The sequence below is a fragment of the Mobula hypostoma genome, chromosome 5 (assembly GCF_963921235.1).
Source record: "Mobula hypostoma chromosome 5, sMobHyp1.1, whole genome shotgun sequence".
In the NCBI taxonomy this organism is placed as follows: Eukaryota; Metazoa; Chordata; class Chondrichthyes; order Myliobatiformes; family Myliobatidae; genus Mobula; species Mobula hypostoma.
Window position 1 is genome coordinate 21,579,554 of NC_086101.1, and position 26,895 is coordinate 21,606,448.

Here is a 26,895-nt window from a genome sequence, read left to right on the forward strand (position 1 = left end):
CCAGAGGAGATTCACAAGGATGATCGCCGGAATGAAAGGACTATCATGCGAGATCAAGGGCCAGAAAGCAGATTCTGTGGACATAAAAGAGACACCCAGATGGAATGTTGCCTCCGGTGTGCTCAGGTCAGTGACGTCTCGGATTGATTCCACAGAATTCTGAAGAGGGAGAGTGACAGCCGGAAGTCATGGTGCTTATTGGTACAAGCCAGAAAGGTAGGAAATGAGGGGAGGTCCTGAAGAGAGAATATAGACAGTTAGGTAGAAAGCTGACAAAGCAGGACCTCCAGGGCAGTAATCTCTGCATTGCTACCTGTGCCACATAGCATGTCCAGGCTAAGAGGTTCCTTACTAAAGGAGGCCATCTTTTTGATGCGTTGCCTTTTGAAGACGTCCTCAGTGCTGGGGAGGATAGTGCCCGTGATAGAATTGCCCAAGTCAGCAATCCTCTGCAGCTTTTTCTGACAAACAAAAGAAAATCTGCAAATGCAGGAAATCCAAGCAACACACACAAAATTCGGGAGGAAATCAGCAGGCCAGGCAACATTTATGGAAGAAAAGTACAGTCGCCTTTTCAGGCTGAGACCCTTCGGCAGGAGTTGCAGCTGTTTCTGATCCTAGAAAGTGGCTCCTCCATAAACACAATTTAAAAATAAAAATATTCACTACTTTTATAAGGAAGAATATAATTACAACAAAGTCCATTTTAGTTCAAGAGATCAAAGTGGTGACGGTGATGCTAAACTGATTAGGGTTTTGCTGATTGCTTCAGGAATTGAATGGTTGAAGGGAAGTAGCTGTTCAAACAGTTCAGTTCTTGAGGAGAAGAGAATTTTGGAAGATTTTGAGAAGTAACCTCAGAGTGAAGGGTCTGGCCGTGGAATAGTATTTAAATTCAGTCCTCGAACGCTAACTCAGGAAGGGATGGAACATGGAAAGCAATCAAATGTTTCTGAGTCTTGCCTCTGGTTGAGAGTTTAGCCTTCATACGCCAGCCCTCACTGTGATTCCTTCCAGAAATTTTCGGCTACAGTTTTACTCAATTCTCTTTCCCCTCAGGATATTCAAGCCCTTTTGAAGAGGTGAGTAAATTTTAGCTGAAATTCTGAGACCAGGTTGCTGTTGTGTCTCTAATGTATATTGGCAATTGATTTATTATTGTTACATTAAACTTCGTTTTGCATATCTTCTATACAGATTATTTCCATACAACAGTTTTTTATTGATTATTGTCTCCACAACTTACTGATCATGTACCGTGAGCTCTAGATATAATAATTTTTACGCAGGGTTTCCCTGAGACCTGAAAATTATTTCAAGGGTTCCTCCAGGGCAAAAAGGTTGGAAAAGGCTGCTCTAACATATATTGGCAATTGATTTATTGTTACATGAAACTTTGTTCTGCATGTCTTCCATACAGATTATATCCTTACAACAGAGTACTGAGATACAGTACCGTGCAAAAGTCGTGAAATGTGTTTTTTCTTTTGCGACAGTGGTACAATGCAATACATAAAATTACTACAGTATTGTGCAGAAATCAGAGGCACTCTAGCTATATTAATGCGCCAAACACTTTTGCACAGTGTTGTTTTACAATGGAAACCAACAATAGAGTGGGAAATAAAGTGTTACAGTTACAGAGAGAGTGCAGTGCAGACAGACAATAAGCTGCAAGGCCATGACGAGGTAGGTGGACGGAGAGGTCTTCAGTCCATTATATCATACAAGCGACTGTTCAATAGTCTTACAACAGCAGGATAGAAACTCTCCCTGAGCCTGGTGGTGAGCTTTGATGATTTTGTACCTTCTCTCTGATGGGAGGGGTGAGGAGAAGAGAGAGTGTACAGGGTGGGTGGGGTTTTTGACGATGTTGGCTGCTTTACTGAGGCAGTGAGAAGTGCAGACAGAGTCTTTGGTAATGTGTGTCACTAATTCCTGTCCCTGACTTTGTAAGTGTGAGTTGCCGGTTTCCAGTCCTGGAGTGGTGTCTGTCGATCTTCCTGAGGATGTGGCTGAAGAAAGGTTGAGGTATCTCAAAGTGTGGAAGGAAATGAGAGCTGTGATCTCCCCAGGTACCTTTGTCTTTCTCTGTAATTCCCCTTATCAGGCATGTGTTTAGTTTGTGCCACATTTCTGCTTCCAATACCCATGATCTGACATAAACAATGTCCTGAAGCTCCCCAACAGCCCCGCCCCACCTCCTGCCCCCAGATGGACACACTGTGTAGAGGTTGCTTCCCTTTCTCCATCACTGATCCAGGGACTCAACACTCAGCTTAGAGATACCTCACCTTTGGCAAGATATATTGCTCAAACTTTTGCCTCCAAAGAGGCAGCTTACAGCTGAACCCATTGCATCTGCCAAGCAATGTTTCCTCAGACAATCCACTGGTTGTCCTGGTTAAACAGCCCAGTGGAAGCCTTCAAGACATTTGAAGCCCAATTCAGCACAATGATCTACATTTATGAGCAAATTTAGGAGCATACGAGCATCATTGGTGATCCACACACACAATCATAGATGATCCTCAGACTCAGTGTCTTGTTCCTGCTCTCTCCTAATGGATGATAGGACATAGGTGCCAAATAAGGCCACTCGGCCCATCAGGTCTGTTCCACCATCCCTCATGTCTCACAATACCCTGGGGTGATTTCACATCCAGAGATTGATCTACCTACATCCTTCATAAATTCAGTGACTTCATCTCTGTAACCATCTGCGGAAGAGAATTCCTGAGGTTCACCACTCTGAGGGAAAAAAAATTCTCCTCCTCTCAATTCCAAAGTCCTTGCCTCATATTCTGACACTGTGATCAGTAGCTCCAAGTGAAGATACCATCTGATGTCTGGAGCTGAATTTGCTCCATTTCAAATTCTAAGTTCCTCACGGGCTGCTGTGTCACTAGGAATGTAGCTGTCATGGCTTGTCCTGTTTAGTTTTTAAATAGAATACAGTCAGCTGGGCAGAGGAAGGGGATTGAACTACCCTGTAACAAGTAAATCGCTGTGACGTTGTATGGTGTTAAATAGGACGGAGGGAGCAGTGGGGATTGAAATTTCCACCAGACCCTCCACACTTCCTGGGCTGAGGGAGGAGATGATGGTCATCACTGTCAGCTCAGATCCTGGCAGTTCCACCTGGTTTTCTGATCGTAACTGTTTTGTTTCAGTGCCAGAGCGGCTGACACTGAACCCAGATACAGCTCACAATCAGCTCGTCCTCTCTCAGGATCTGATGAGTGTGCAGTACACAAGCACCAGACAAGATCTTCAGGGTCATCCAAGAAGATTTGTAAAAACAATTAAATGTTTTGAGTTCACAGGGTTCTACACATGGGAGACACTACTGGGAGGGGTATGTTGGATATAAGACTAGCTGGGTTGTGGGTGTCTGCAGAGAGTCTGTAAACAGGGATGGAGACATCTACACACCGGCAGAGGGGTTCTGGATAATTGGAGTCATTTTTAATTCAGTGAGGATACCAAATGTCATCTCCCATCTGGAAATAAAATCATGAAAACTAAGGGTTTTCCTAGATTACGAGCGGGACCAAGGGTCAACTTACAATGCTGACAATATGTGTCACATCTACACTTACACAGACAGTTTCATTGAGAAACTTTATCTCATCTTAAATCCATGTATTGACAAACCAGACAACTCTGAACCACTCACACTGCTCACAACTTAACACAGCAGGTCCTGTTCTCTGAGTTCTCAGACTTCTCTGGACCCACTGAGCAGATCTCACTGCACTGATTCTCTGAAATACAACCAGAAAAAGCCAGAGCACTCAGCAGTGGGGGAAATATAGTTCATATTTCAAGTCTCTCCTACTGACTGCAGACTAAGTGCACGTAGTGTTGGAATGTAGTGAAGTGGACTGTTCTCTGGAATTGTGATATCTGCATCTCGCAAACAGTGTGAATATGTGCAGATATTCTCTGTGTTATAAACATTTAACCTGCAGAGTGAACTTCCGGTGTGTCTGAGCTGGTTATGTTGGGGAAACAGTGAACGGAATGGAAACAGAATGGGAGATGGAGGTTCGGGTTCTGCACTGGAAGAAGGACCGGGAAGTTGCTGCCTCTTAGCTTTTGGGGAGATTGTAGCCTAGTTCTGTCAGAGACGTGCGCTCAATCATGTACTTCTCTCTGTAGTGTCTCTGAGAGGCAGAGGAGCTTGTCCAATTAAACAGAACACTCTTTAATGCCCTGAGAAGCCAAAGTGGATCTCATAGAGTCAGTTAAATGGGGTTTGAACACGTCCATAATGATTATTGGTTACCTCAGCACTATTCAGGGTGTTCTATACTTCCAGTAGGCAGTGCGTGAAGAAATGTACTGGAAATGCAATCCCGGGATGAGGTCTACTTTTGTCAAAGTCAAAGTCAAGGTAGTTTATTGTCACATGGACAAGTACATGTCTGCACAGGTGCAATGAAAAGCCTGCAGCCTCAACACAGGCACCCGCAATCATAGAAACAGCTTTCAGAAGGGAAACAAATCAAGCATAAATTGGGTGCAATATTAACAGGAAAGAACACAATACGAAGATAAAAAGAACAAAGTCCAATTTTGTGCAAGTTGATCAAAGGGGTCATGTTTTGCTAATCTGGAGTGATTCATTCTTTGCAAGTTGGTTTAACAACTGATTGCTGAAGGGAGGCAGCTGTTCTTGTCCCTGCTGGTGTGGGATTTCAGACCGCTGTAGCTCCTGTCTGATGGTGACTGTGAGAAGATGACTGGGCCTGGACGATACGGATCATTGACGATAGATGTTGCCTTCTTGAGGCAGTGCCTCATGTAAATACTACCAAAGGTGGAGAGTGATGTGTCCTTGACGCATTGGACAGAGTCACTACTCTGCAGCTTCATACATTCCTGCATGTTCGAATACCTGTATCAGACCATAATGCAACCACAGGATACTGTCAACAGGACATTTGTAGAAGTTTGTCAAATTGTTTCATGACAATCTGACCCTCCTGATAAGGTAATGTCACTGACTCACCTTCACTGTGATCGTATTTAACGTGCTGAGCCTAGAATAAGTCATCTCCTACGTTAACACACAGGAATTTAAAGTTGCTGACCCTCTCCACCCAGAGGGATTTCTCCCTTGTTCTGGATTCCCCCCTCCCCCAATGAAGACACTTTTCCAGTAACACTTTTCCAGATAATGTTCTCTTTCACATTTCAATTATTCACCACTACCCCCTCCCCTGCCTCATTGCACCCAAAGATTTCCCAATGTGCAGTCGTGCAGTCTGTGTTTCTAATACCCTCACCAGGCTGACTTACCCCTCCACAGTACAGGTATCTTTCCCAATGTACCTGTCGTGTTAGAGCTGAGGGTGAGGAGTGTTCACTGTGTACAGATCAGGAGGTGGGCAATTGGACATTGGATATTGAGAATATACTTCCCAGCTTCCAGTATCTCCAGAATTCCAAATCCCAATATGAAATATCTCCAGATGTCAGTGGATGCATGGAGAAGATAATGAGCTGATGAACATTGCATTGTATAGATAATACAGCTAATGGTGTGGAACCTGTAGAACAGGTGTGGTGGGAGTCTGAAGATTTCTATAGGTGAGTCTAAAACTACAGAGATCAATGCCTTCTTACCCCAACCCCCACCATCTACTCAGAGACACCACCAGGCTCCAGAGTTACGGGATGACCATCTCCACAACAACAGTGTTGTCATCTTCACTCTCACCAAGATACATTGCCTCCTAGATTGGAAGTGTTCATCAACCTCTTGTTTTCAACATCACTCCTTCACTATTTTGTAATCTCCTCTAGTCCAACAACTCGCTGATATCTTCAGACACTTGCACTCTAAGCTCTGGGTTTCCTTCCCACCATCTCTATGCTTCCCAACATCCCATTCCTCCAACAAGAGGAGAACCTCAATGCCAGTCCCCAACTCCATGCAGGTCTGCGAGCACCGATCTCTGGGCACCACCAACAACCACCTACCCACAGACTTCTCTCCACGCCAGTGACAATCCTGTCTGCGTGGCCTGGGACTCACTTAGAATTCCTTTGGTTGTTCCACATAGCACTAACTGCAGAGAGAGGCACCAGCATCTGACGGTGGGGCTGGGATAAGGTGTGGAGCTTGCTTTGTGACAGTTAGTCCACGCCTGAGACAGTTGTCATGATCTTGTACCTCACTGTCTACCTGCATTGGATTTTCATTGTAGTTCTTGCTGTTTTACCTTATTCTACCTCGATGCACTCTGTAATGATTTAATCTGTATGAACAGTATGCAGGTCACACTTTTCATTGCACCTCAATACATGTGAGAAAAATAAGCCAATTCCAACCCAATCACTCACCTCTCCCTCTTCTACACTAAAAACTAGATGCACAAGATAAATGGAAACAACCTGTCAAGCTGAGCAGACTGTTTCCCTCTCCACAGATGCTGCCTGACCTGATGAGTGTTTCCTGCATTTTCCGCTATAATTTCAGTTCTCCAGGAAATCAAAGTCAAACTCTGTCAGGAGCTTTGTGGCTTTGTGTGCTTATGCTGGTTTCTGTGGCATGAAGCAACTGAGAGTATGAAACTTCCCCACCCCCCACCCCCCGGATAGGACGCCAGCATTTGCCGGTACCCCTTTTTCAGCTGGGTGGACTGGAGCAGTGTGGGGTTAAGTGCGTTGCTCAAAGACACAACATACTGCCCTGGCTGAGACTTGAACCCATGACCTTCAGATTGTGAGCCCAGTTGGCTCACAATCTGAACCACTTGGCCACGCGCCACACTCTCCAGGAAATGCAGTTGCTTTTTTTTTGATTTCCCAATCCTCCAGCACACTTTGTCCTGAGACAACCCACTTCATCCTGGTATCAGTCCAGTAGATTATCGGGATGCTGGACAGAAAGGTATAGGAGACAGGGAGAAACAGTTGACTAACCTTTGCAGGGAGAATCTTTTTAGTTCCTAGTGTTTCAAGTCCAGTTTTCTCCCATTTTCAGAAATGCTGTGAAATCTCCCCCATTCTTCCAGTGAGTTTCACAGGGCTCCTCCCTCCCATGGGACCAAAGATTCAAAAGCCTGAAAGATTCAAAAACCTACCACCAAGGACAGGCTGAAGGACAGCTTCTGTACCATGGTTATAAGACAAGTAACTGGTTCACTGCTTAGGTAGCATAGACTCTTGACCTCACAATCAACCTCGTTATGAACTTGCCACTTATTGTTTCTCTGTAACTGTTGAACTTTGATCTACAAACCCCGTTTCCAGAAAAGTTGGGATATTTTCCAAAAAGCAATAAAAACAAAAATCTGTGTTATTTTAATTCCTGTGAATCTTTATTTAACTGACAAAAGTACAAAGAAAGATTTTCAATGGTTTTACTGACCAACTTAATTATATTTTGTAAATATACACAAATTTAGAACTTGATAGCTGCAACATACTCAACAAAAGTTGGGACAGAGGCGTGTTTACCATTGTGTTACATCACCTTTCCTTTTAATAACACTTTTTAATTGTTTTGGAACTGAGAATACTAATTGTAGTAGATTTGCAATTGGAAATTTTGTCCATTCTTGCTTGATATAAGACTTCAGCTGCTCAACAGTCCGTGGTCTCCGTTGTCTGATTCTCCTCTTCATGGTGTGCCATACATTTTCAATAGGAGATAGATCTGGACTGGCAGCAGGCCAGTTAAGCATACGCACTCTGTTTCTACAAAGCCACGCTGTTGTAGCCCGTGCAGAATGTGGTCTGGCATTGCTCTGCTGAAATAAGCATGCATGTCCCGGGAAGAGACGTCGCCTTGATGGCAACGTATGTCTCTCTAAAATCCTAATATACGCCTCAGAGTCAATGGTACCTTCACGTACATGCAACTCACCCGTGCCGTGGGCACTGATGCACCCCCATACCATCACAGATGCTGGCTTTTGCACCTTTCACTGATAACAATCTGGATGATCATTTTCATCTTTGGCACGGAGAACTCGACGCCCGTTTTTTCCGAAAACTAGCTGAAATGTGGACTCATCTGACCATAGCACACGGTTCCACAGACTTTCGGTCCATCTGAGATGAGCTCGGGCCCAGAGAACTCGCCGGCATTTCTGCATAGAGTTGATGTATGGCTTCCTCCTTGCATAATACAGTTTCAAGTTGCATTTCTGGATGCAGCGACGGACTGTGTTGAGTGACAATGGTTTTCCGAAGTACTCCCGAGCCAAGGTGGCTATAATTGGCACAGTAGCATGATGGTTTCTTAGGCAGTGCCGCCTGAGGGCTCGAAGATCACGCGCATTCAACAGTGGTTTCCGACCTTGCCTTTTACGCACTGAGAGGTCTCTGAATCTTTTCACAATATTATGTACTATAGATGTTGAAAAACCTAAATTCTCTGCTTAATGTGGAGTCTTCCAAACCGGTGTTACTTGAATATTCTGTGCACTTTTCAATCTTATTTTAACTCTGTCCCAACTTTTGTTGAGTGTGTTGCAGCCATCAAATTCTAAATTTGTGTATATTTACAAAATACAATTAAGTTGGTCAGTAAAACTATTGAAAATCTTTTCTTCATACATTTGTCAGTTAAATAAAGGTTCACGTGAATTAACATATCACAGATTTTGGTTTTTATTGCATTTTGGAAAATATCCCAACTTTTCTGGAAATGGGGTTTGTCTAATGATGTGATCTGTATGAAGAGTATGCAAGACAAGGTTTTCTCTGTATCTCAGTACATGTGACAATAAGAAGCCAACAGCAATTCCATGTCTGCAGAATTGTCTCTGGTCACACAGGGTCAAAACAGGAATTGCAACTCTGTCACCTGGTGTCTGTGTGGAATATGACCACAGCAATCCTGTCACCACAGGCTCAAAATAATTAGCCCACAGTCAATCAGCCGAGGAATTCAGGAGAACTGCTTTACCCCGAGACAGGAGGTTATTTTTACAAGGAGGGCTCGAGGTAGAAGAACAGGTAGAGACCATTTGTCCACTCAGTCCTGTATTGCCATATTGGCATGTGGGCAGGAAAATCTGTAAAATTCCATGGTGCTATTAAAATCATTTTTCTCCGGTTATACAGTTAATCTGATCAACCAGTCTCGGAGCCTCCACACCTCATCTGTGTATTACCCCCGTCACTGCACTGCACTGTAAAGACTTTCAAGCACATTTTATCATCCTGTTTACATTATAAATACAAGCTGGCATTTATGTATTTACAAACATTTTATTTCTTATTCGTATTTCACCTCTAAGTTTACTGTTTACATAATTCTATATTATTGCAGATTGTTGCTGTTCTCTGTTTCATGTCACATCCTGATCAACACACCACAGCAAATTCCCAATACGTGTAAATGTATCTGGTGAACAAAGTTGTTCCTTGATCAACAGGGTCGTAGCTGATCAGTTCAACTCTGCAGTCCCACCTGATCATGGTAACCTTTTGCCTTTTGCCGCCATCCTAAAACTGTTTTGAAAATTCCTCTTTTATGACCTTTGAGGAAGAGAGTTCCCGAGATCTTTGACCTTCTATGAGGGAGTTGTACCTCCCCCTACCTACCATTTCCCCATCACCCTAATTCCCTTCCGATGCAAATATCTATCTAACTGTATCTTAATATTTACTTAATGAGGTAGCCTCTACAGCTTTCCTGGGCAAAGAATTTCAGATTCTCCACTGTCTGGGAAAATCAACTTCTCCTTATCTCTGTCATGAATTTGCTTCCCTTAATCTTGAGCCTATATCCCCTAGTTCCAGTCTCACTGACCAGTGGAAATAACTTGCATTCCTTTGTCTCATCTCTCCTTTTCATCACTTTATCTGCCAGCACATCGAGATGTCCGTGAGGGATGCTGTCGACTGACACATTCCAGGCCGCAGGAGTACGTGCTGAGGGACGCACTGACGCTCATTGCAGCCACCCCGAGGGCTCAGGTGGGACAGGAACACAGTGTCGGGGTCTTTTCGTACTGGAGAGAGAGGGGCAGCGTGGGTCAAGGAAGCCCTTCAATTATCGTAGCAGTATACCGTGCTGGAGAGCCACAGGACTGGCAGCAGGGTTGTTGGTGAGTGTGAATGCGAATCATATCATTCATAAACATCAGTTCGGAAAGCATTGACAGCAAATGTAACAAATGAAAGCTCATCGCATGGTTCAATCTTGTAAATATTTTATTATGAATAAAGTTTATTTTGTTAAAATATGATTCTATTAAAATTTAAAAAAGAAAAATATACTGGTCTCAGTTCTCTCATTCTTCTGAATTTCAGCATGGTCTCGCGAACTCCTCGCTCTCATCGAGCAGAATGTACGAAAGTCTGAAAGCATGTAATGTACCACCAGCCTCTGTGCCAGTTATAAAATTATTAACGGACTCACAGGTGTAAGATTCAAGATAGTTTAATGTTATTTCCAGTACACCGATGTAAAGAGGAACAGATTAATTGTTACTCTGGGTTTGATGCATCACTGAAAAATAAAAAGGGAAAAAGGGTCATATTCCTCCCTGCGTCCTGTTTGGCGCATCGGGCGGTGACCTTGCTGTTTCTTCAGCGTTTGGCTGTGTTACAAGGTAGCAGGGGAGAGTGGACAAAGATGGCTTCTGCAATCTTCGGCCAGGAACTAACGTGTCCCGTTTGTCTTACGGATGGAAAGCGAGAAAGGCTTCAGCCGGATTGGAGCCCGGGACCTCTTGTTCTGGAAACAACAGGAAGGGTCTTGACGACCTGACGAAGGGTCTCGGCCTGAAATGTCGACTGCCCCCTTCCTAGATATGCTGCCTGGCCTGCTGCGTTCACCAGCAACTTTGATGTGTGTTACCTCTTGTTCTGGAGTCCTTTTGCGGATACCACTACACCACTGGCACCCCCAATAAGACAAAGACATTTTTTAAAAAAAGATTAAATATAAATACAAAAGAGAGCTCACACACGAAGGTTGAAAGTGACGCTCGGCACGAGATGACTGAGAGGAAATGATAAAGTAGTGGGGTGGGGGAAGATGTGGGGTAGATGTGTGGAGGTGTTGATCAGCCTTACTGATTGCGGAAAGAAACTGTTTCTGAGCCTGGTGGTCCTGGTGTGGATGCTACGCAGCATCCTCCCTCATGGGAGTGGGGCAAACGGTGGGTGGAATCCTTCATAGTTCAGGCCCTTTTCTGGGACCTTTCTGCATATAGGTCATTGATGGTGAGGAGGCTGTTGTCGATGCGTACTTCTGACAAACCGTTACAAAGTCTTCCGCCCGCCACAGTGCAGCTTCCATACCATTCCCTGATAACAATATGTTAGCATGCTCTCTGCTGCGTATCTGCAGAAACACTTAAGTACAGAGTCTTGAAGTCCCGATCTACCTCGTTATGACTTTTCACCTTATTGCTTACCTGCACTGCCCTTTCTCTGCAGCTGTTACACTTTATTCTGCATTCGTCTGCCTGCTGAACCGTGTCTACGCCCACCTGGACAAGCCAGCGAGCGCTGTGAGGGTCATGTTTTTTGACTTCTCCAGTGCGTTCAACACCATCCGCCCTGCTCTGCTGGGGGAGAAGCTGACAGCGATGCAGGTGGATGCTTTCCTGGTGACATGGTTAATTACCTGGCTGGCAGACCACAGTACGTGTGGTTGCAACACTGTGTGTCCAACAGAGTGATCAGCAGCACTGGGGCTCCACGGGGAACTGTCTTGTCTCCCTTTCTCTTCACCACTTACACCTCGGACTTCAACTACTGCAGAGTCTTGCCATCTTCAGAAGTTTTCGGATGACTCTGCCATAGTTGGACGCATCAGCAAGGGAGATGAGGCTGAGTACAGGGCTACGGTAGGAAACTTTGTCACATGGTGTGAGCAGAATTATCTGCAGCTTAATGTGAAAAAGACTAAGGAGCTGGTGGTAGACCTGAGGAGAGCTAAGGTTCCGGTGACCCCTGTTTCCATCCAGGGGATCAGTGTGGACATGGTGGAGGATTACAAATACCTGGGGATACGAATTGACAATAAACTTGACTGGTCAAAGAACACTGAGGCTGTCTACAAGAAGGGTCAGAGCCATCTCTATTTCCTGAGGAGACTGAGGTCCTTTAACATCTGCCGGACGATGCTGAGGATGTTCTACGAGTCTGTGGTGGCCAGTGCTATCATGTTTGCTGTTGTGTGCTGGGGCAGCAGGCTGAGGGTAGCAGACACCAACAGAATCAACAAACTCATTCGTAAGGCCAGTGATGTTGTGGGGATGGAACTGGACTTTCTGACGGTGGTGTCTGAAAAGAAGATGCTGTCCAAGTTGCATGCCATCTTGGACAATGTCTCCCATCCACTACATAATGTACTGGTTGGGCACAGGAGTACATTCAGCCAGAGACTCATTCCACCGAGATGCAACACAGAGCATCATAGGAAGTCATTCCTGCCTGTGGCCATCAAACTTTACAACTCCTCCCTTGGAGGGTCAGACACCCTGAGCCAATAGGCTGGTCCTGGACTTATTTCCTGGCATAATTTACACATTACTATTTAATTATTTATGGTTTTATTACTATTAAATTATTTATGGTGCAACTGTAACGAAAACCAATTTCACCCGGGATCAATAAAGTATGACTATGACTATGACTATGACTGTTACTGTTCTACCTCCATACGCGGTGAAATGGTCTGATCTGTGTGAAGAGTCTGCAAGACAGGCTCGGGACTTGTGGCAATATAAAATAGCAATTCCACGTCTGCAGTCTCAGGAAGTGCTTATTCAGATTGAAAAAGAAAGTTCCGAGTAGGGAAGAGAGGACCAAGATGGCTTCTGCAATCTTTGACCAGGAACTAACGTGTCCCGTTTGTCTGGAGGTGTTCACCGATCCGGTCTCTTTGGAGTGCGGACATCACTTCTGTGCAACGTGCATCTCTCAGGTTTGGGAGAGGGTCTCGGGGAATGTCTCCTGTCCTCAGTGCCGGCAGGTGTTCGCCCAGAGGAACACCAGGCCCGCTCACATCCTGAGCAACGTCGCGGAGCAGGTCAGGCAGCTGAGGGTGGGGGCGGCTGAGCTGAAGGAGGAGTTTGTCTGCCGGGACCACGACGAGAAGCTGAAACTGTTCTGTCAGGAGGAGCAGGAGATGATCTGCCTGGTGTGTGGCCTGTCTGCGCAGCACAAGATGCACAATGTCATCCCGATAAAGGAGGCAGCCCAGGCGCACAAGGTGCGAGATCGCCCGCCTGAACTCACCGCCATGTGGTCGGGGAGAGGGGTGGGTGGGTAAGTGCTGAAAGTACAGGGAGACTGAGAAGGGAAACTTTCAGAGGTGGAGAGCGCAGAGAGAGGGCGATGAAGGTCGTGGAGGAAGCAAAACGATAGGGTCCGAGCAGGAAATACGGGATTGTCCCGTTTAGAAACAGGACACTGCCAGGGTGTGAAGGAATTGGACTGACAACGTTGGGAGCTGGATAAGAGAGATGTTTGAGAACGAAGGAAAGCCGTTTTGAACGGGAAGAAAATTGGAGAATATGGCAAGAGAAAGGGAAGGAAGATAAGGTCAAGGGTAAAGGAAGGAATGGGGAGAGGCGGGAAGAGGAGTGTAGCTGAGGGATGTCTGACAGCTGAGAGGCTGCAAGGGAGGCGAGATGGGTTCTCACCCAGACCATGCTCTCTGGCTGCTGCCATTGGGAAGGAGGTACGAGAGGTACTAGTCACCAGGTCAGTCAGGCTCCTGAAGCACTGTGGATAACTTCACTCACCTCAACTGAATCAGATTGGAGACGATCCAACAGGAGGGAGCTGGGGGAGAATGGGGGAAATGCAGCATGGTGGGGAGGCAGAGTGGGGTAAGGACAATATTGAGGAAGGGAATGAGAGAGAGGGATTGGGAGATGAAGGGTGAAGGGGAGGTGACCATGACTGGTGGGAAGGTATGAAAGAATGATTCTATTTCCCTCACGGGTTCAGGGATTACCCCCCAGTCCTCTGCCACCCTGCCCCCCCACTTCGGTCAGCAGTTTCAGCAGGCTCCTTTCTCAGATCTTCTGTATCTTCTGATTTTCAGGAAAAGTTGGAAGAGTCACTGAAGCTTTTGCAAGAGCGAATGAATCAGAGTGTTCGGAGTCAGCAGGAAGGGGAGACTGCGATCCGGCGGCTGAAGGTGAGGAATCATTCAGTGATCGTGGATGGTTCCCTGGGCTGTGTGTCCAGTTTCCTCCCACAGTCCAAAGACAAGACATTTCAATTGGTAGTCTAATTGGTGATTGTAAATTGCTGATTAGGTTAGGGTTAATCGGGGTTGCTGAGCGTCATGGCTCGAAGGACCTTTTCGATGCTGTATTTCAATAAATAAATAAAGAGACTGATAGTGACAGGCCCCTTCCAGCTGTACGATGCTGTCCCACAGCAAAATGTAAGCAGCTGACTGTAAATAATAACTGCAATGAAAGGAATGTGTGGACTGTTTTCATCATCTGACCTTATCATTTGACATGAGAAGTTGTGAAATGTCCACTGTTACTTGATCCCTGCCTCCATCCAAACATACCTTACTGCTCACCCAACCCCTGGGTACACTTTGGAGATGCCAGGGACTATAGATGCTGGAATCTGAAGCATCTGGGTATCCAGTATTTCACATATAAACCACGTAACCTCTTTATCAGACTCCAGCCGTTTTCTTGCTCCCAGATATTGAGCATTGTATGTAATGAGCTCCTCCGGCCTGTGGGGGGAGCCGGGGGGCACTGTGCTCCGAAGGTTACAAAGAGCAGCTGAATTTGTGAATTTAAAAACACAAACATGAGGAAATCTGCAGATGCTGGAAATTCAAGCAACATACACAAAATGCTGGTGGAACGCAGCAGGCCAGGTAGCATTTATGGGAAGAAGTACAGCCGACATTTCTGGCCGAGACCGTTTGTGAATTGTTGTCTTGACGTGAGTCAATAATCCCTGGTATTTTCGGATTAATCTTCATAAATTGATTTTGACTGGCAAGGGCTTTCTGTGTTCTGTGATTATTTAAGTAGGTCGAGTTTTGAGAACATTTCGTCTCAGGGTGTCATTCGTTTGAGCCACTGAAGTACTTTTGGAATTCCAATGTATTAACTCTGTATTCAATCTCTACATGGGACTCTGTCGTTCCTCCGGACCTGGGTTCAGTCATTACCAGCGCTCACCATGACAGATTGGTATGGATACCAGCTGAATCCCTTGATTATATCCTAGCCTGTAACTCACTCCTGGGTATCCATTATTTAAAATTTAAAAAACACCATGAACCCATTGATTAGATCCCAGCCTGCAACATAGGCCACGGATCCACTATTCTATATATAGACCACCCTGAACCTATTGATTAGATTCCAGTCTGTAGCTCACCCCTGGATATCCCAGTCATGATAAAGAGACTCAACCTGAAACCTTGACTATTCTTCTGCCTCTATAGATGCTGACTGATCTTCCATCATTTTGAATGTGTCTAAGTCGTTGCCTTTTATTGTCTATGTCCAACTCTTTATTAGTCCACCCCACGCGCATCACCTCACACTTCCAAAGATTAAATTCCATTGCCACTGCTTTGCCTCATTTCCCAGCAGATCAATGTCATCCTGAAGGCTATGACTGTTCTCCACTCTATCAACACAAGTATTTTCATGTTAACTGGAAAATTACAAATCATATCTTGTACACTCCTATCCAAAATGATCTGCAGAACAAAACAGTAGGAGTCCCATCAGTGATATTTGTAACGCATCACAGGTCAAAAATATCTAATCACTAAAACAACACAATCTGTTTCCTATAGCCAATCCAAGTACATTGATACAATTTGCCACCTCACCCCAGATCCTACGGTGTAACCTTTCCAAACATAGAAACATAGAAAATAGGTGCAGTAGGCCATTCGGCCCTTCGAGCTTGCACCGCCATTTATTATGATCATGGCTGATCATCCAACTCGGAACCCTGCACCAGCCTTCCCTCCATACCCTCTGATCCCCCTAGCCACAAGGGCCATATCTAACTCCCTCTTAAATATAGCCGATGAACCGGCCTCAACTGTTTCCTGTGGCAGAGAATTCCACAGATTCACCACTCTCTGTGTGAAGAAGTTTTTCCTAATCTCAGTCCTAAAAGGCTTCGCCTTTATCCTCAAACTGTGACCCCTCGTTCTGGATTTCCCCAACATCGGGAACAATCTTCCTGCATCTAGCCTGTCCAATTCCTTTAGGATTTTATACGTTTCAATCAGATCTCCCCTCAATCTTCTAAGTTCCAACGAGTACAAGCCTAGTTCATCCAGTCTTTCTTCATATGAAAGTCCTGCCAGGAATCAATCTGGTGAACCTTCTTTATACTCCCTCTATGGCAAGGATGTCTTTCCTCAGATTAGGGGACCAAAACTGCACACAATACTCCAGGTGTGGTCTCACCAAGGCCTTGTACAATTGCAGTAGTACCTCCCTGCTCCTGTACTTGAATCCTCTTGCTATAAATGCCAGCATACCATTTGCTTTTTTCACTGCCTGCTGTACCTGCATGCCCACTTTCAATGACTGGTGTATAATGACACCCAGGTCTCGTTGCACCTCCCCTTTTCCTAATCGGCCACCATTCAGATAATAATCTGTTTTCCTATTTTTGCCACCAAAGTGGATAACTTCACATTTATCCACATTAAATTGCATCTGCCAGGAATTTGCCCACTCACCCAACCTATCCAAGTCACCCTGCATCCTCTTAGCATCCTCCTCACAGCTAACACTGCCACCCAGCATCATGTCATCTGCAAACTTGGAGATGCTGCATTTAATTCCCTCATCCAAGTCATTAATATATATTGTAAACATCTGGGGTCCCAGCACTGAGCCTTGCGGTACCCCACTAGTCACTGCCTGCCATTCTGAAAAGGTCCCGTTTATTCCCACTCTTTGCTTCCTGTCTGCTAACCAATTCTCTATCCACATCAATACCTTACCCCCAATACCGTGTGCTTTAAGTTTGCACACTAATCTCCTGTGTGGGACCTTGTCAAAAGCCGTTTGAAAATCCAAATATACCACATCCATTGGTTCTCCCCTATCCACTCTACTAGTTACATCCTCAAAAAATTCTATGAGATTCGTCAGACATGATTTTCCTTTCACAAATCCATGCTGACTTTGTCCGAAGATTTCACCGCTTTCCAAATGCGCTGTTATCACATCTTTGATAACTGACTCCAGCAGTTTCCCCACCACCAACGTTAGACTAACCGGCCTATAATTCCCCGGTTTCTCTCTCCCTCCTTTTTTAAAAAGTGGGGTTACATTAGCCACCCTCCAATCCTCAGGAACTAGTCCAGAATCTAACGAGTTTTGAAAAATTATCACTAATGCATCCACTATTTCTTGGGCTACTTCCTTAAGCACTCTGGGATGCAGACCATCTGGCCCTGGGGACTTATCTGCCTTTAATCCCTTCAATTTACCTAACACCACTTCCCTACTAACATGTATTTCGCTCAGTTCCTCCATCTCACTGGACCCTCTGTTCCCTACTATTTCTGGAAGATTATTCATGTCCTCCTTAGTGAAGACAGAACCAAAGTAATTATTCAATTGGTCTGCCATGTCCTTGCTTCCCATAATCAATTAACCTGTTTCTGTCTGTAGGGGACCTACATTTGTCTTTACCAGTCTTTGCCTTTTTACATATCTATAAAAGCTTTTACAGTCGGTTTTTATGTTCCCTGCCAGTTTTCTCTCATAATCTTTTTTCCCCTTCCTAATTAAGCCCTTTGTCCTCCTCTGCTGAACTCTGAATTTCTCCCAGTCCTCAGGTGAGCCACTTTTTCTGGCTAATTTGTATGCTTCGTCTTTGGAATTGATACTATCCCTAATTTCCCTTGTCAGCCATGGGTGCACTACCTTCCTTGATTTATTCTTTTTCCAAACTGGGATGAACAATTGTTGTAGTTCATCCATGCAATCTTTAAGTGCTTGCCATTGCATATCCACCGTCAATCCTTTAAGTGTCATTTGCCAGTCTATCTTAGCTAATTCACGTCTTAGCTAATTAACATCCTCCCATGTGGAATCTTGTCACTTTACTGAAGACCCAAAGGACAACTTGAACTGTCCTCTTCACTGCATGTTCTCTCTTCGATTCCAGAATGAGGATCAATCCCAGAGATCCAGTCAGATACTTGGGATTGGATTTTGGTCAATTATTCTGTCTATGATTGTTTATTCTGACCCCACTCCAATCAGCGCCCATTTTTTACTTTAAAAAAAAAGTAACCCTGACCCCAGTGTAAATAACCACTCCAAGCAGCACCAAATGTGTTATTTAGAAAATAAGTCATTCAAATGAATGAATTATGTTTGGCCAGTGACTCTCTGCTAACCTCACTCTGAACCAGGACCAGGTTGATGGACGGAGCTGTCAGATCAGGGCTGAATTTGAGAAGATGCACTAGTTCCTGCGTGAGAGACAGCAGCGGATGGAAGCAGAGCTGCAGAGAGAAGTGGACAAAATCCTAACACAACTGGAAAACAATTTAAAAAGAATGATTGCTGAAATCTCTTCTCTTGACCGAGTGATCCAAGATGTAAAAGTGAGATCGGAAATTGACGATCCCCATGGGCTCCTCAAGGTACAGGATGTGTCACTTTCTTGTCTGGGGGATCCAAACTGTCATAAATACCTGTGAGTGAATTTAATTATATGGGCAACTAGGGTTACAACTGGTTTCCTGAGTGCAGTCAGTTCAATAGAAACTCAGAAACGTTCACAGAATAACCAGCGGTGGGTTCACACCCTGCCCTTGCCATCCTGGCCCTGGGTTTGACCCCTGTGTGATTGCTGGAATGGAGATCATCCGCTGAGTGTGGAAATCCCAGAGCAATTGCTTGAATCATCACCAGGTGGCGCCGTCAGCACCATGGGGGTGAGGATTGATTGAGTCCAAATAAATACCATGGGGGGGGGTGCGGTGGCATGGTAGCATAGCGATGACCGTGACGCGATTACGTCTCAAGGTGTTGGAGTTCAGAGTTGAGTTCCAGTGTCCTTTGTAAGAAAGAAAGTTTGTAATCCTTCCCATGTGCATGTGGGTTTCCTCCGACAGTCCAAAGACGTACCAGTTAGTGGGCTAGATTAGACTGGGTTAAAGTTGTTGGGCTACTCGGTGGGATGGCCCATTGGGCTGGAACATCCTGTTCACAGTGTATGTCTAAATAAATAAGTGTGGAAATTGTTCTGGGAATGGGCTGTCCTGAATCACAATGGCAACCCCGTGTTTCCTGTGTCTGCACAGGCACAGATGATGTCATTCCTCCAAATACTCCTTTCCCAAAACCGGTCCCACCTACCTCTCCCTTGTGTAACAACCAACTCTGTATTTCTCATGGCTGCTGCTGATCATATCACCACCAATGCAATCTCACATCATCCACCTTTCTCCCTCTTCCCTCATCTCCTTCCCCTCCCCATCCTCCCCTGTCCCTTTCTCTTCTCCCTCTCTGTGCTTCCCTCTTCCCTAACACACCCTCTGCCCCTTCTTTCCCCTCCACTGCATCCCACTACCCTGCCTTTCAACCTCCCGCATTTGTCCCCAGTTGTCCCATTCCAGGCCTGGTCCCAGTCCCTCCCCACTCTGCACTCCCACCCAACCACAGACCCTGTGCTAGTCCCCATTCCCCAGTGTGGTGCATCACTGCATCAGGACCACGAGAGAGAGAGAGAGCTGGAGTGATGCCTCACTGACAGAGACACTCCACCCTCCAGTGTTTTGTTTTGTTTTAATAATGGATGCTATCTTTTTGATACATTGCCTATTAAAGAAGTCCTCAATACTGGGGAGGCAAGTTCCTGTGATATTACTGACTGAGTTTTCAACCTTCTGCAGCCTTTTCTGATCCTAGAAAGTGGCCCCTCCTCACAACATAATTGAAACATAAATTTTACACAACTTTTATAAGGAAGAATATAATTAAAACAAAGTTCATTTTAGTGCAAGAGATCAAAGTGGTCACAGTGATGATAAACTGTAGTGATTCGGGTTTTGCTGATTTCAGCTGAATGGTTGAAGGGAAGTAGCTGTTCAAACAGTTCGGTTTTTGAGAAGAGCAGAAAGTATTGGAGGACATAGAGAGGTAACCTCAGAGTGAAGGGTTTTGCTGTGGAAAACAATCAAATTAGTTCCTGAGTCTTTCCTCTGGTTGAGTGTCTAGCCTTCATACTCCAACCCTTCCAGAGAGTTTCAAGGACAGTTTCACTCAATCCTATTCTCTCTCTTTCCCCTCAGGATATTCAATCCCTTTTGAAGAGGTGAGTAAATTTTAGCTGAAGCTCTGACACCGGGTGCTGTCGTGTCTCTAATGCTCAGTTTCTTGACCGGGGTTCTGTGAAAGGTTGCTAGGGGTTCCACAAGAGATCATGTAAAAAAAAATTTGTTTTTTGAACTAAGTATAACGTGTGATGCGAGCACTCGCAGTGGTGGGCAGTGACTGAGCAGACCCGTTCGCAATCTCGTTAGAGGTCTCTCAGCCCAGTATGGGAATGCACTGCAGGGCCATTTTTATTTGCTTGAGTGCATTCTCAGTTTTTACCGTGAGGTAGGGGAGGTCATTTGTAACTGGTGAGCACTGTATTACACAGAGGGGAGGACGGTAGGCTGATAATTGGTGAGCATTGTAGTGCACGGATGGTAGTATGGTAGGCTGATAACTGGTGAGCGTTGTATTTCAGAGGGGAGGCTGGTAGTTTGTTGAGTGTGAAGTGCATTTTCCAAGCATTGAATAGACTCGCCCAACTTGGGCTGTGACGTCAGCCTCTCCCTCCTGAATTACCTCCCGCAATTTCCCCTGACACACCACCGACTGACTGACGGGAGCAAACAAAGTACCAGTGTATAGAAAGTAAGAGAAATTTTCATTCGGGATGGCCCAGTGTGGCGATTTTTGAAGTGGAGGTATGAGATGGAAAAGGAGGATTCTAGCCTAGGCCTACGGACAATTCTGATAAGGTTAATGGTGAAGAATTTCAATCTTCTGAGTCATTTCACTGCACTAGTGCAACAACGGACACAAATAAAGGTCCATCTTTACATTCAAACTACCTATCAATGGGTTTTACACGGACTGGTGATCCTAGTTTTCCGATTCCATTGTGCCTTGTCTGTGGCAAACAACTTACAAATGTAGCAATGGCTCCAGCAAAATTGAAAAGACAGTTAATGACAAATCACAACTGTATGAAACATAAAAATGCTGATTATCTTAAATGACTATTGGAATCAAAGAGATTCCAGCTTTTGAATATAAAGTCACAGTCAGTAAAATAATATAGGAAGCAACTTATTTAGTAGCCTTAAGACCAGTGCACTCAAGAATGTTTGAAAAACGGTGTGAAAACCTCAACAAAGAGCAAACCAGTCTCCTGTTACATGTGGAAATCCAGTGGCTTCACAGAGGAAGTTCTCAACAGGGTGTTTAAGCTGAAAGCTGAATTGCAGGAGTGCTTTCAAGAAAATAGTAGGCCAGATTTTGCTGAGTGCTTTGAAGATGAAGAACTGCTGCATAAACTAGCCAACTTAACAGAAATTCTTCATCATATGAACCAGTTAAACAAGTCTCTGCAAGGCACTGGAGAAAATGTTTTGACTTCAAGTGACAAGAATCTTAGACTTAAAAGGAAACTGAATCTTTGGAAAAATCATGTTGCAAAAACCTTGAAATCTTTCCACTGCTGCTTGTGCTTGAGTGTGAGGAAGGATATCAGAAAGTCACGAGTCTTTTTGAAAACCACCTGGAATAACTGCAGAACAAAATTGAACAGTATTTTTCCTCCCTTTCAACACAAGTGCATGACTAGATGAGAGACCGTTTCTCTGAATCTTCTGCTCAGCCTGAGAACTTGACTTTGAGAGAAGAGGAAGAACTTTGTGAGATGCAGTCTGATCGTGCACTCAAGATGAGATTTACTGACCTGCCCCGGGACAAGTTCTGGATTCCTGTGAAAGAAAAGTTTGAAGCCATTCGTTGGAAAGCAATGAATATTTTGTTGCAGTTTTCAACTTCTTACATGTGTCAGCAAGCTTTTTCTTGTTTAACAAGCATCGCGAGTAAGGATGGAGTTTGTCTCATTTTAGTTGAAGGTGAAATCCACGTGCGCTGATCTCAAGTTCGACCCAGAACTGAGACATTTATTATGATTGCCTAATGAGTTGTTTAAAATTTACGCAAGAGAAAAAAAGAGTAATTTCAAGAACGGTAAGCTAAGCTTAACTGTCTGTATTTTTTCTCTCCCAAGAAAGGTCAACTAAAAATTTATTTTCTACTCAAAAGAGCATTGTATACAGTACTATGTTAACATGGAGTGGAGAGCGAGTTTGTAAGTGTGGTGGGAGCAAAGAATGTTGGGAGTGGAGAGTGGAGAGTCATGGGAAGTGTGTGGCACAGGTGAGACAGGAGGAGCACTGAGGGATGGTGACACAGGTGCAGATGTACCCAGCCCTGAGACACCAAGCAACGTCATTTGATTTCAAACAATTTCATTATTGATCGTTACAGAACGTCTCTCTGGTGCATCCTGCTCCGTCTCCTCTCCCTTCCCCTTGTCCCAACCAGATTCCCCTCTCCCTGTGCCCTTCCCACTCTCAGTCAACAATAGAAACCCATACCAGAATCGGGTTTATCATCACTCAGATATGCCCTGAAATTTGTTATGTTTTTCCTTTGCGGCAACAGTACAGTGCAATACAGAAAATTACTACAGTACTGTGCAAATGTCTTAGGGACTCCAGCTGTGTAAATGTGCCTTAAAGTTTTGCACAGTATTGTATTACAATGGAAAACAGCAAAAGAGTGCAGAATGATGTGTTACAGTTACAGAGAGAGTGCAGTGCAGACAGACAATAAGCTGCAAGGCCATGACATGGTAGATGGACGGAGAGGTCTTCAGTCCATTATATCATACAAGGGCGCTGTTCTATAGTCTTATAACAGCAGGATAGAAACTCTCCCTGAGCCTGGTGGTGAGCTTTGATGATTTTGTACCTTCTCTCTGATGGGAGGGGTGGAGAGAAGAGAGAGTGTACAGGGTGGGTGGGGTTTTTGATGATGTTGGCTGCTTTACTGAGGCTGTGAGAAGTGTGGACAGAGTCTTTGGTAATGTGTGTCACTAATTTCTGTCCCTGACCTTGTAGGTGTGAGTTGCCGGTTTCCAGTCCTGGAGTGGTGTCTGTCAATCTTCCTGAGGATGTGGCTGAAGGAAGATTGAGATCTCTCAAAGTGTGGAAGGAAATGAGAGCCGTGGTTTCGCCAGGTATCTTTCTCTTTCTCTGTAATTCCCCTTCTCCCCACTGCCCCGCCTTCTCTACTGTAATTCTAGAAACTCCAGATGCCACCCTCTGCATTTATTAGTTACCATTCCTTATGACTTCAGGAGGAGCCCCCCAATACTCCCCCCACTCACTATACTCAACAGTATTGTCTGCTGTGGAGACCTTCAGGTTTCTGGGTGTCACAATCTCCCAGGACCTGAAGTGGACACCCAACAGGGACACTCTTATCAAAAAGGCTCAGCAGAGGTTGTATATCCTACGTCAACTCAGGAAGTACAACCTACCTCAGGAGCTGCTGATTCAATTCTATTCAGGAATAACCCAGTCTGTTCTCTGTTCGTCCATCACTGTCTGGTTTGGATCAGCTACCAAACAAGACAAGAATAGACTCCAAAGAACGGTCAGGGCTGCGGAAAGGATCATTGGTGTGAAGCTGCCCTCGATCCAGGACTTGTATGCATCTAGAGTCAGGAAGCGAGCAAGCAGCATCATTGTAGACCCATCACACCCTGGACATCACCTGTTCCAACTCCTTCCTTCTGGTAGGCGCTTTGGATCACTGTATGCCAGGACAAATAGGTACAAGAACAGTTTATTTCCGTATGCTATCAGTCTTATGAACACTTGAATTTTAGTCTATTATAAACCAAGTCCACCTGTACATACACAGGTATACCTCATTGTATATAGCTCACGACTATTCGCATTATTGTTTTGTTTGATTTTCAATTCTGTACAGCGAGAGCTCAGGGAAACCGGCATCAAATTCCCTATATGCGTGCACATATTTGGCGATATTAAAGGATTCCGATTCTGATTATCAGCCATGTGTTCATTGTGTACAACATTTCTGCTTCTGACACACACAACCTGACATATGCACTGTCTTGTAATGCATCCAGAACCTCCCCAACACCCTTCCCTACCTCATCCCTAGTTGAGGCAGCTTCAATTCCCTCCATCACTGATTGATGGATTGGAACACTCAGTTTAGGGATATCTCACCTTTGGCAATACATATTGCTCAAAGTTTTGCCTCCAAAGAGGCAGCTTACAGGTGAACCCATTGCATCTCCCAGTCAGTGTTTCCTAGGATAATCCCCAGGTTGTCCCTTGTTGTGCAGCCCAGTAGAAGCCTTCAGGACATTTGAAGCCCAACTCAGCACATCCATCACATTTATCAGCCAATATAGGAGCATGCAAACATCGTCACTGATCCACACACACAATCATGGATGATCATCAGTCTCAATACCTTGGTCCTGCTCTCTCCTAATAGACCATAAGACATAAGAGCAGAATAAGGCCACTTGGCCCATCAGGTCTGTTCTACCATCCCTCATCTCTCAGATTACCCCCGATACATTTCATACCTATTGATTGATCCACCTCCGTCCTTCATAAATTCTGTGACTTAAACAGAACTGGCTTCTATGAAAAGAGAATTCCTGAGGTTCAACTCCCTCCTCTTTCCACAGTTCCAACCTGATCTGATGATTCCCGAATTCTCTGTTCTCACTTCAAATTTCCGGCATCTGCAGTTTTCATTTTTTATTTGAGCACAGATTTTGTCACCCCATCCTGGTTATTCACAGAGTCGTAGAGTTCTACTGTATAGAAGCAAGCCTTCAGCCCACTCTGGCCATCTACTGTACACTAATCCCACGTGCCCACATTCGACTCATTTCCCTCTGTGCATGACCTTTTCACATGTCTGTCTAAATGTCTCTTAATCCTGGCAATTGTATCTGATTCCACCACTTCCTCTGGGAGAATGTTCCAGATAGCAAGCACTCTCTGTGTAAAGCACTTACCCCACAGATCACCTTTAAATCTCCCTCCTCTCCCCTTAAACCTCCACCCTCTTGTTTTTGATCGCTCTACCATGGGAAATGCTGCCTGTACTGATACATTTCTGTTTTGGGTTCACACCTCCAGCATCTGCAGTTTAAATAATAAATTCCACTTGGCCCTGGCCCCTCACGGGCTGCTGTGTCACTGGGAATGGAGCTGTCATGGCTTGTCCTGTTTAGCTTTTAAAAAGAGAACTGCAACCACATAAAACATCATAGAATACAGTCAGCTGGGCAGAGGAAGGGGATTGAACTGCCCTGTAACAAATAAATCGCTCTGACGTTGTACGGTGTTAAATATATGGAGCAGTGGGGATTGAAATCTCCGCCAGGGGCTCCACACTTCCTGGGCTGAGGGAGGAGACGATGGTCATCACTGTCAGCTCAGACCCTGTCAGTTCCACCTGCTTTTCTTATCGTAACTGTTGTCTTTCAGTGCCAGAGCGGCTGACGCTGGACCCAGATACAGCTCAGAATAATCTCGTCCTCTCTCAGGATCTGATGAGTGTGAAGTTTGTGACCGTCAAACAAAATTGTCAGGATCACCCGAAAAGATTTGTATTAAAATTAAATGTTTTGAGTTCACAGGGTTTTACATGTGGGAAGCACTACTGCGAGGTGTATGTTGGATATAAGACTGAGTGGGTTGTGGGTGTCTGCAGAGAGTCTGTAAACAGGGATAGAGGGCACACCTGCACACCAGCAGAGGGATACTGGGTCATTTATGTATTTTCCAATTCAGTGAAGATACCAGATGTCATCTCCCATCTGGAAATGAAACTCCGAAAACTGGGGGTTTACCTGGATTACGAGCGGGGCCAAGTGTCATTTTACAATGCTGACAACATGTGTCACATCCACACTTACACAGACAGTTTCACTGAGAAACTTCATCTCATCTTAAATCCATGCGATTACGAAACAGATGCCAACTCTGAACCACTCACACTGCTCACCACTTAACACAGTGGGACACGTTCTCCGAGGTCTCAGACTTCTCTGGACCCACTGAGCAGATCTCACTGCACCGATTCTCTGAAATACAACCAGAAAAAGCCAGAGCACTCAGCAGTGGAGAAAACATAGTTAATGTTTCATGTCCAGACCAGCACGTGAGAACTGATTCTCTGCCATTGCTACTGACAGGTGAGGCTGTTCATATTGATGTCTAATCTGAAAATTAGACTCGGTGTCTCCTTCCCAGCTCTCTCACACTCTCTCCTACTGACCGCATTTCAGGTGCACATTGTGTTAGAATGAAGTGGACTGTTCTCTGGAATTGTGATATCTGATTCTAGCAATCAGTGTGAATATGTGCAGATATTCTCTGTGTAATAAACATTTGAACTGCAGAGTGAACTGACAGTGTGTCTGAGCTGGTTACATTGGGGAAACAGTGAACGGAATGGGAACAAATTGGGAGATGGAGGTTCGGGCTCACAGCTAGAGCAAGGACAGGGAAGCTGTTGCCTCTCAGCTTTTGGGGAGATTGCTGCCTCGTTCTGAAAGAGACAAGCCCTCAATTGTTATCTTCTCTCCATTGTGTCTCTGAAAGGCAAAGAGTCTGGTCCAATTGAACAGAGATCCTTAAAGCCCAGTGAAACCAAGGTGGAACTCAGAAAGTCCGTGAAAAGGGTTTGAACGTGTCCATGGTCTTTTCTGATGACCTCAGCAGTATTCAGTGTGTTCCACACATCCAGTACGTCGTGTGTGATGAAATGTACTGGGAATGCA

The 26,895-nt window shown here is 44.9% G+C and overlaps 1 pseudogene; it reads left to right on the plus strand.

Moving 5' to 3' along the window:
* The first annotated feature begins 12,796 nt into the window (after positions 1–12,796).
* Positions 12,797–26,782, plus strand: LOC134346671 (zinc-binding protein A33-like; annotated as a pseudogene).
* The last annotated feature ends 113 nt before the right edge of the window (positions 26,783–26,895 follow it).